Source organism: Chiloscyllium plagiosum, chromosome 20 (assembly GCF_004010195.1).
Source record: "Chiloscyllium plagiosum isolate BGI_BamShark_2017 chromosome 20, ASM401019v2, whole genome shotgun sequence".
NCBI classification, from domain to species: Eukaryota; Metazoa; Chordata; class Chondrichthyes; order Orectolobiformes; family Hemiscylliidae; genus Chiloscyllium; species Chiloscyllium plagiosum.
In genome coordinates, this window is record NC_057729.1 from 21,304,455 (window position 1) to 21,313,480 (window position 9,026).

Genomic DNA, 9,026 nt, shown 5'->3' on the forward strand with positions numbered 1-9,026 from the left:
TTCATCCCTTCCTCTCACTTCTCCAACAATGATAAGGATCCCTTGTCATCATGTTCCACACCATACTCAAAGGATCATTCTCTGCCTTTCCAAAAGTTTAATGTAAACACCACATAAAAAAGAAAAACTCACTTTTATATTTCACTTCATCATAACTCTCAGATACATCTCAAATCTCTGGTAATAAAACAGTGGAATCAAATACTACAATTGAAGTCAGGGCAACTTTCTTTCTATTCTTTCTTAGATTGTAGACATCATTAGTGAAATTAGCATTTGTTACACATTCCTAATTACTTTTGAGAAGTTGGTGCTGAGTCGCTTTATTGAGTTGCTGCATCCATTTGGTGTAGGTACCTTCATGGTGCTATTAGGTAGGCATATCCAGGCATTTTACTTTATAATGGAGAAGGAATGGGAGATATAATTCTAAGTTAGAATGGTCTGTGGCAGAGGAGAACTTTCAGATCATGATGTTCCCATGGATCTGTTGCCTTTTTTTCATTCCAGGTAGAAGAGATCACAGATTTGAAGTAGGTGTTGATGGATGCTTTGGAAATTGCTGCAAAACATATTTACAAGATAATCCAATTGTGAAATGCTCTAGATGGACTGAGAATACCATGTCTGGTTCTGGCCTTTAAGGACAAGAGAAACATTCAACAACTGGAGGAAATACAGAGAATACTGAAGCTCAGGGTCTAAGTGAGGAAAGATGGAAATCCTCGATGAAAGGTATTTGTTACCAGATGATCACGGATGCAAAAACAATTGTTAACAATATCAATAAAATTAACCACACGGTATTACTTAAAACTAAATAACTCAGAGACATGGGTGAAATTCAGGGAAGGGACATTTTTATTCTTCTTTCAGAATGAACAGTTGAGAAATGTGAACATCCAGATACAGCATTGAAAGGAAAAAAAATCGGTGGAATAATTTAACATATAATTTGGTAGTTATGATGGAAGGATTTTAGGACCTATCTGCATCGATAATAAAAATGAGCCAGACAGTCTTTGTGATCTGTCATGAGCTTGTGAACATTCAGCTGGAGGACAGTATTTCTGACAATGTTGCAATCGAGCAATAAAATAGATTCATAGACCTTTCAAAGAGCAACAGAAAGCCTAACTCCAATGTAAATAGGGCAATCTTGTTGTCTTTGGCTTAAGAACGTTGAAGCATAGATATGAACCTATGTTTGGTTTCACTGCCATTATAAACAGGCTACATTTTACATAGCTGATGTCCTCATGTGTAGGTAGCAAAGCAGCTTTGTCAGCAAAGGTCTGTACAAATTTGGGATGACAGAAGGAATATAGCGGAGGCATTAAAAGATTAAATATACGAAATTCTTGATGACAGTACCTTTAGTAACATTATAAATAATTCTATTCACATTATCTTGATGAACATTAACATTTAGAATATTAATCTTTAATTGGTAGAGCTCCTCATGGTCAATAAGTGCAGCACCCACAAATACCTTCTCAATCTGAGACTGATCTGGATCCCAAGGGTAGTGCATCATAACTGGGCTCAGAAACCAAATGCCTGGATGAGTGCTCCAAAGGCATGAGTTCATGTTCTACCAAAGCATGTGAGGAGCTTAAATTCAAATAATAGCTCTTGAATAAAATTCTGGTTTCATTAATAATGATTATGAATCTACTGGATTATTATAAAAACCCATATGATTCATTACAACTCGTCGGAGAGAGAATCCACTGTCTTTAAACAATCTGACCGACAAATAAGTCCAAACCCACAGTGTAGTTGATTCTAAAATGGTCCAAAAAGCCATTCATTTGCCAGTGATCCACCACCACTGGCTTAAGCACATCGAGGTATGGACAATAACTGTTGGCCTTGCCAGCAATTGACCTGTCTTATAAACAGTGGACTGAATTTTATCAGACATTGGCTAAGAGTCAATTTTGGCACATTTCATGGAGGGTTTCTCTCCGTGAAGATTTCTCATGACAATCTCCAAATTTTATTTCATTACTTATGTACCATGCCTCTATCACTTAGCCTATGTTCCCTTTCTCCAGAGGTGGAAGTACTCACCAGTATTCCCAGCATAGGGAATGTTGAAAGATTAGCTGTGCACCTAGTCACGTTCCGCCAGCCAGGGGTTACCCTTCCTGGGTGCATTGCAGAAGAGGAATCAAAAAGAAACAGTGCTTGTGGTTGGCATGGCTGACATATAAGTTCACATTCATATACCTATTTCTCTATAAGAACCAAGTTACACAGCTTCAAAAAAACAAAAAAAGAAGTTGCTGGAAAAGCAATGTTTCGTATCCAGTGACCCCTCCTCAGAAACGTTAACCCTGATTTCTCTTCACAGATGCTGCCAGACCTGCTGAGTTTTTCCAGCAAATTCTGTTTTTTGTCTCTGATTTACAGCATCTGCAGTCCTTCCGGTTTTTATTAAGTCACACAGCTTACCGTCCTCAACCTAATTTCATCTTAAAATCTTGTCCAATGGAGTTCTCCCAAAGCCCAGTGTAATCTATACTTTATTCATGTAATCTTCATGCTGCATTAACCCACTGTCAAAGACAGGGCATTTCTGATCATCAGTCACCCCTTCTCCCCCAATAACCCGTGTCCTCCAATGGGCTATTGTCGCCACCCTATTATGTATTGTATTTTTCCCTTCATAGTTATTGCTCCTTTTGTATCTCAGCATGCTCTGGCCAATCCCCAGAATTGCCTCCCTCATGTCCCTACTACAGCAGTGGCCTGTTGGCTTTCATGACCTGACAGCCATAACTTACTACGAACTACTTCCCTGACCAACTTAGACGAACCACTTCAACTACCGACTGACTGGACCCCTGACTGATCTCTGTGCAGCTCCCTGACTGATTTACTGCGGCTCCCTGAAATGATTGCATTGGACCTGCAGGACTGACTGTGGTTCATTTTCTGGACTGGAAAGATACTAGACTTCTGAAACTGGGCGCTCCATCTGACTGACAATGGGCACAAATGAGTTGGGCATTGAGGGAGTGAAACCACTTCCTTTCAGGAACCTGGCTGTAATGATGCCAGAGAGCTCTGAATGCCACATGTGTGCAGTTGATGGCCACTTGTGCCCAAGGGAATCTAGCAATGCCTTCAAAACTGCAGGAACACATGTGAACAGAGCTCACATCCCTCCCATTTGTATGACACATTCACTGAGAGTCTTTCTTTTGTGAAATGGTTTAGGAATAAGATGGTGGTTGTACATTTTTCATTTGATTCATTCATCCTCCACCCTCCCCCTCTACACTGCAGATTCCCCCCAACACTGTAGCTGGCTTTCTTTCCTCTAGTTTCCCTCTGTCCTTGTTCAATCTCCCGGCTGTGGCTATTTATCCTTTTACTCGCCTGCTCTTCCTGTCAGTCTAATTCAGATCCCCAAGCCCAGCTTTAGCTAGTTATTTAGTTCACCTTTTCACCCTCTTCTGTACACCTAAGTAACCCTTTTGTGTTCCTCACCTTTAACATGCAGTTTCAAACCTTCCTTCTCTCCCTTGCTCCTGTCATTGTAGCTTACCCTTCTGAATCCCAATTTCCTCCTTCTATTCCCCAGGATTGCTCCAGTATCCTTGATAGCCATGTTATAAAGTTCCATTCTCTATTGTTCCTTTCTAACCAACCTACTTATTACTGAATCCTTACTGAGATCTGCTCCCTTTCAGCTGAGTCCCCTTATAATTTAAGCTTCTCTGCCTGCCTCAGTCATATTAGCTGGTGTTACCTCGTGTGGTAGGTTTGGTTTCACCAATAACAATGTAAGCATTTAATAATAACAAGCAGGAATGTGTGTAACCTTAAAAGAGCATGTTGAGCCAGTCAGGATTTGTTCCTCACACTTTGAGGTAACTCTACTCCTTATTCTCTAAGCATTTGTCCAAAGAAACAGCTTTGTTATGAAGGAGGCTTGGAGGTTGGTATCCCTCCACTAGGGATGTGCCACATAGAGATAGGTTTGTGAACGCACTTGTTTCCTATTTTTGCCTGACAGGTATGTTTCCTGAATGGGATTCCAGTGAGCTGGGCATTATAGTATATTCAAGGCAAACTCATGAATGTAAAAAGAGGTTTCTGATGATCAAGGTCTGGAGAGTTGATCTGCCTGAAAGCTTCTGAGAATGCAATGCAATTTTTTTAGCCCAATTTAACCAGTCGGGAAAATACTTTTTTTGTCTCCTGTCGAATTCAGTCTCAATCTTTCTACAAGCTCCAACTGGGTCTGGAAGATTTTGCCATTGTCTTTTGTCCCAGCCACTAATGTTATTCCCCAAGACACTGACTCCATCCTTCTCCCTGACAAACGACTGCAGCTGAACCAGACCTTTTGTAATTTTGCTGTTATATTTGAACATCAGATTAAATATTCGCCTATTTCCACTTTCATAACATTGCCCCAATTCACCTATGTCTCAGGTCATTTGCTGCTATAAACCTTATCCATCCCTTTGATAACTTTAATCTTGACCAATCCCATTTATTTTTGCTCAAGTTCTTAATTTCAACCACTGTAGATATTAGGTTATTGTCTCCCAGTTAAGCAATACCCCATCTCCAGCCTTCAACCCTCCAAGAGTCTATTCATGTAATTAAGTCCTCTTCAGTGCCTCCAAATTACCTACTTCATCATTCTGCAACCTAAGCCCTTTGTTCTGGAATTTCATCCCTAAACTACAGTCATGCTATTATACCTTTTGGGCAGCATTTTGTGTGGAACAAAGCCAGAAATGGCTGGAAAAGCTCAGCAGGTCTGGCAGCATCTGTGGAGAGAAATCAGAGTTGTATGATGTGCAACTGTGTCCTGCCTTGAAGAGACAAGGACACTTCATGATAATGTATAAATCAGGCTCCCACCGTGCAGTCAATTGGAAAAGGTTAGTCCTTGGTGAGGGGGCTAGTAAACATGATATGGATGGGTAAAGGAGGCAAGAAAGGAGGTAAAGGAGGACTTTGAAGTGGGTGTGTACAGCAGATTGTAGACTTGCTAGCTGAAGTTGAGAACTTGGAGGGAGGTCAGAAGATTAAGACAGTGAGGAAAAGATGTGATAGGCAGCAGATTAGCTTGTGGGATCAGCAGAGAGCGCTCCATTCCTCCAACTCCTAAATAAATTCTTTATAACTGACATTTTCTGCATTGCACTGCTACACTTTCCACTCTACTACCAATATTTCCGATCCCTGGAGAAATCTGTCTAGCAATCACTTAGTACCAAGTAAAAGCCCACCAACACGGTGCAAGTCTGAATTAAACATTATAAAGAAATATCTTCCCTTTCCAAGATAGAATGCAGGTATAAGAGGCAACCCACTAGTGGGAAAATACAGAATGTGGTGGGTTGGAGGTCACAATTTACTATCTTTAATTGGTAATACATTCCCACCCATCATGAAAGTGAATACTAACCTTATTATCTTGATTGGGTCTTTGTAAATTTTTCTACAGGTGGAACTTGGTCAGAATTTACTTTCTTGTTTCTTTCCATTCTTTCTCCTTCAGACCTGGCCGCCATCATAACACATGATGGAGATATGTTTGCAAGAATTCAGAGTCTGGAGGTGCAGTCAAGGGAGGTACATGGATTTTAATATGGCTGGGGCTTGGAGGGCATATTCAATTTGGAAAGTGAATTGGAACTTCCCTATAATTGTTGCAAAGGTGGAATGCCTTCATTGCGAAGTTGACTAGATTAGGTCACACAAAATAGAGGGAGAACTAGCCATTTGGATACAGAACTGGCTCAAAGATAGAAGACAGAGGGTGCTGGTAGAGGCTGGTTTTTCAGACTGGAGGCCTGTGACCAGTGGTGTTCCATAAAGATCAGTGCTGGGTCCACTACTTTTCGTCATTTATATAAATGATTTGGATATGCACATAGGAGGTATAGTTAGTAAGTTTGCAGATGACACCAAAATTGGAGGTGGAGTGGACAGTGAAGAAGTTCACCTCAGAGTACAATGTGATCTTGATCAGATGGGCCAATGGACCAAGGAGTGGCAGATAAAGTCTAATTTAGATAAATGCAAGGTGCTGCATTTTGGAAAAGTAAATCAGGGCAGGACTTATACACTTAATGGGACCATCCTGGGAAGTGTTGCTGAACAAAGAGACCTTGGAATGCAGATTCACAATCCCCTGAAAGTGGAGTCACAGGTATGTAGTATAGTGAAAAAAGTGTTTGGTATGCTTGCCTTTATTGGTCAGTGGAGTACATGTAGGAGTTGGGAGGTCATGTTGTGGCTGTACAGGACGTTGGTTAGGCCATTTTTGGAATTCTGCATGCAATTCTAGTCTCCTTCCACTAGAAAAGATGTTGTGAACGTTGAAATGGTTCAGAAAAAATTTACAAGGATGTTGCCAGGGAGAGGCTGAATACACTTAGGCAGTATTCCCTGGAGTGTCAGAGACTGAAGGATAACCTTATAGAGGTTTATAAAAATCATGAGGGGCATGGACAGGCTAAATAGACAAGGTCCAAAACTAGGCAGCATAGGTTTAAAGTGAGAAGGGAAAGTTTTATAAGGAATCTAGGGGCAACGTTTACACACAGAGGGTGGTGTATGTATAGAATGAGCTGGCAGAAGAAATGGTGAATGCTGGTACAATTACAGCATTTAAAAGGCATCTGAATGGGTATATGAATAGGAAGGGTATAGAGGAATATGCACCAAATGCTGGCAAAAGTGACCAGATTAATTTAGGATCTCTGGTTAGCATAGAAGAGTTGGAAAGAAAGGTCTATCTTCATGCTGTATATCTCTATGAATTAATCTGTCAATGCTTTTATCTTGTTAGAACTTGCTTGTGATGAATTATGTCGAAGATCCTCACTGCATTGTGTCAGAGTGAGGCCAAATGTCCTGAAGGGATTTGCCATTGAGACACAACCTCTTTTCAGGTACGTACTTTCACTGTTGTTAAAGAAAGATATTGTATTAATGCAGTGCCACTCCAGGTGGAGAAGCCTGTTCTTCAGATTTTGTTCTTTGAAAAAAGTACATTTTCTCCATATTTCTGGAAGGAAGCAGGAAGTCAGATAGTTGCCCTGCTAACCTTAAACGCATCATTTCCACTTTGAGGAGCCTGCACTCAATCCCCATTTCTGTCAAGGCTCCTTAACAATTTTTCTTTGATAAAGGATTTGAGCATTTTTATTTGGTTCTGGCTGGTCAGATGCATATTTTTCTTAATGAATACATCCTGTGGGATTTTATAACAGTAGCCACAGGTGTTTGGCATAGTATTGTCAGTCTAAATTTGCTGAACCTGAAGCATATATAAAACAAGCACAAAAACTGCTGGCAAAATCCAACAGGTCGTGCAGCATCTATAGAGAGAAAGCAAAGTCAACATTTCAGGTCTAGTGACCCTTCAGAACTAAAAAGTTGACTCTGCTTTCTCTCCACAGATGCTGCCAGACCTGCTGAGTTTCTCAATTGTGTTTTTGTTTCAGACTTTGAGCATCTGCAGTTCTTTGGTTGTTTTTTTTGTTTCTGATGCACATATGAGTGGCAGTTATAATTTCATTGACATTTAGTGGCTATTTACATGAGGAAACACATCAACTGAAATAATGATTTGCCCAAGAATGTGGATATTGATACCAAGGACCCTAGTTATTCCATTCCTTAGTTTTGACATTTTAGATATGGAATCTGGGAAAAGAGAGCAAGATTAGTAATCTCATTTAGGCTGAAAATAACACTCTAACCTGTGAAGCTCATTACATGTACTTTTTTTCAATAATCAGCGTACATGTTAAGTTCCTGAAAGCATTTCTTTACTTGAAACTGCCATCACTGTAAACAAGTTAACCATGCTCAAAAATCAAAATTCCTATGTTTTAAGTATGTGCAGTTCAAAATTAGATATATTCAAATTATTCAGAAGAATAAACAATTTAAGGAGGTAATCTTGTGTATATACAATGGGATAGCCCATGCTATTCCTGAAAAACACTCTCCCTGTAACCAATTGTATGTCCACCTGGATCATAATTACAAAAGTTTGGCAGAAATTTACATCCTTACATAATAAGTACTCAATATCTGCTGACTTGAAAGACATATTGTATTTGTTCAAAAACAAATGCTATTTGTAATGTCGTTGCAAGAGGTTAAAAAGTCAATGAAATAAAATTGGATAATCACAATTTTTCATTGTTTTAAAAACAAAAATAAAATTGTGGGTGCTGAGTTATTCCATTTTCCACACCTTTCTCCACATTCCGTGAGCTTAGTTATTATACACTTTTTCTTTGGGCATCAAACATGCATTAATCTTTGTCACATTTACTTAAGGTATGAGTGAGAAAGTCTGTTACCAAGAGAATGGAAAGTGGGATGAGGAAAAACTGACCTAATATCACTGGAAGAAAAAGATTACTTGTACGGAGGTATCTGAACAAAAGAAGATTGTGGAACACCTAAGCAATAAAATGAACAGGAACGAAGGAATTGTAAAACTCCTGAAATTAGTTGCAATATCAACTGTTAGTAGTAATAAAATTGAATTGAGAACATTTCCAAACTCCTATCTAGTTCTTTTGCATTATTTTTACAGGCAGTTATGGGTTGGGGAAAAATATTTTGATCTTTGAAATATTTTTGTCAAAAATGGATCAGTGAATGGTCACCAATTAACACCTACAGAAATTGTGGAACGAATTCAAAATAATATATGATGGGCAAAAAAAATCTAGAAAATAAAACTCACGTATAACAGTTTAAATTTCAAAACACCAATAATGAGGCACAGAATATTTATTTCAGTACAGAATTACATATAGACAAAGCTGAATGTGTCATGACATTGGTCTCTAGAACATGAGAGATTGGGTCAGTGGAAGTTTGATAGCGTTTCACAATTTTTCAGCAATGTGGCAATTTTATGTTTGAGATTATCCATCTGTTTGGCTGTGAACTGAAAATGGCTTAAGTGACATCAAAACCAAAGCTTTTACCTTGGAATAGGAAAGGAAAAGGAGATGTAC

The 9,026-nt window shown here is 39.2% G+C and overlaps 1 long non-coding RNA gene across 1 annotated transcript; it reads left to right on the forward strand.

Annotated features, from left to right (window-relative positions):
• The first annotated feature begins 514 nt into the window (after nt 1-514).
• Nucleotides 515-8,545, forward strand: LOC122559906. Its single transcript, XR_006314593.1, has 4 exons — nt 515-735; nt 5,534-5,607; nt 6,830-6,932; nt 8,335-8,545. It is a non-coding gene; the product is annotated as an uncharacterized LOC122559906 (long non-coding RNA).
• Nucleotides 8,546-9,026: the final 481 nt, after the last annotated feature.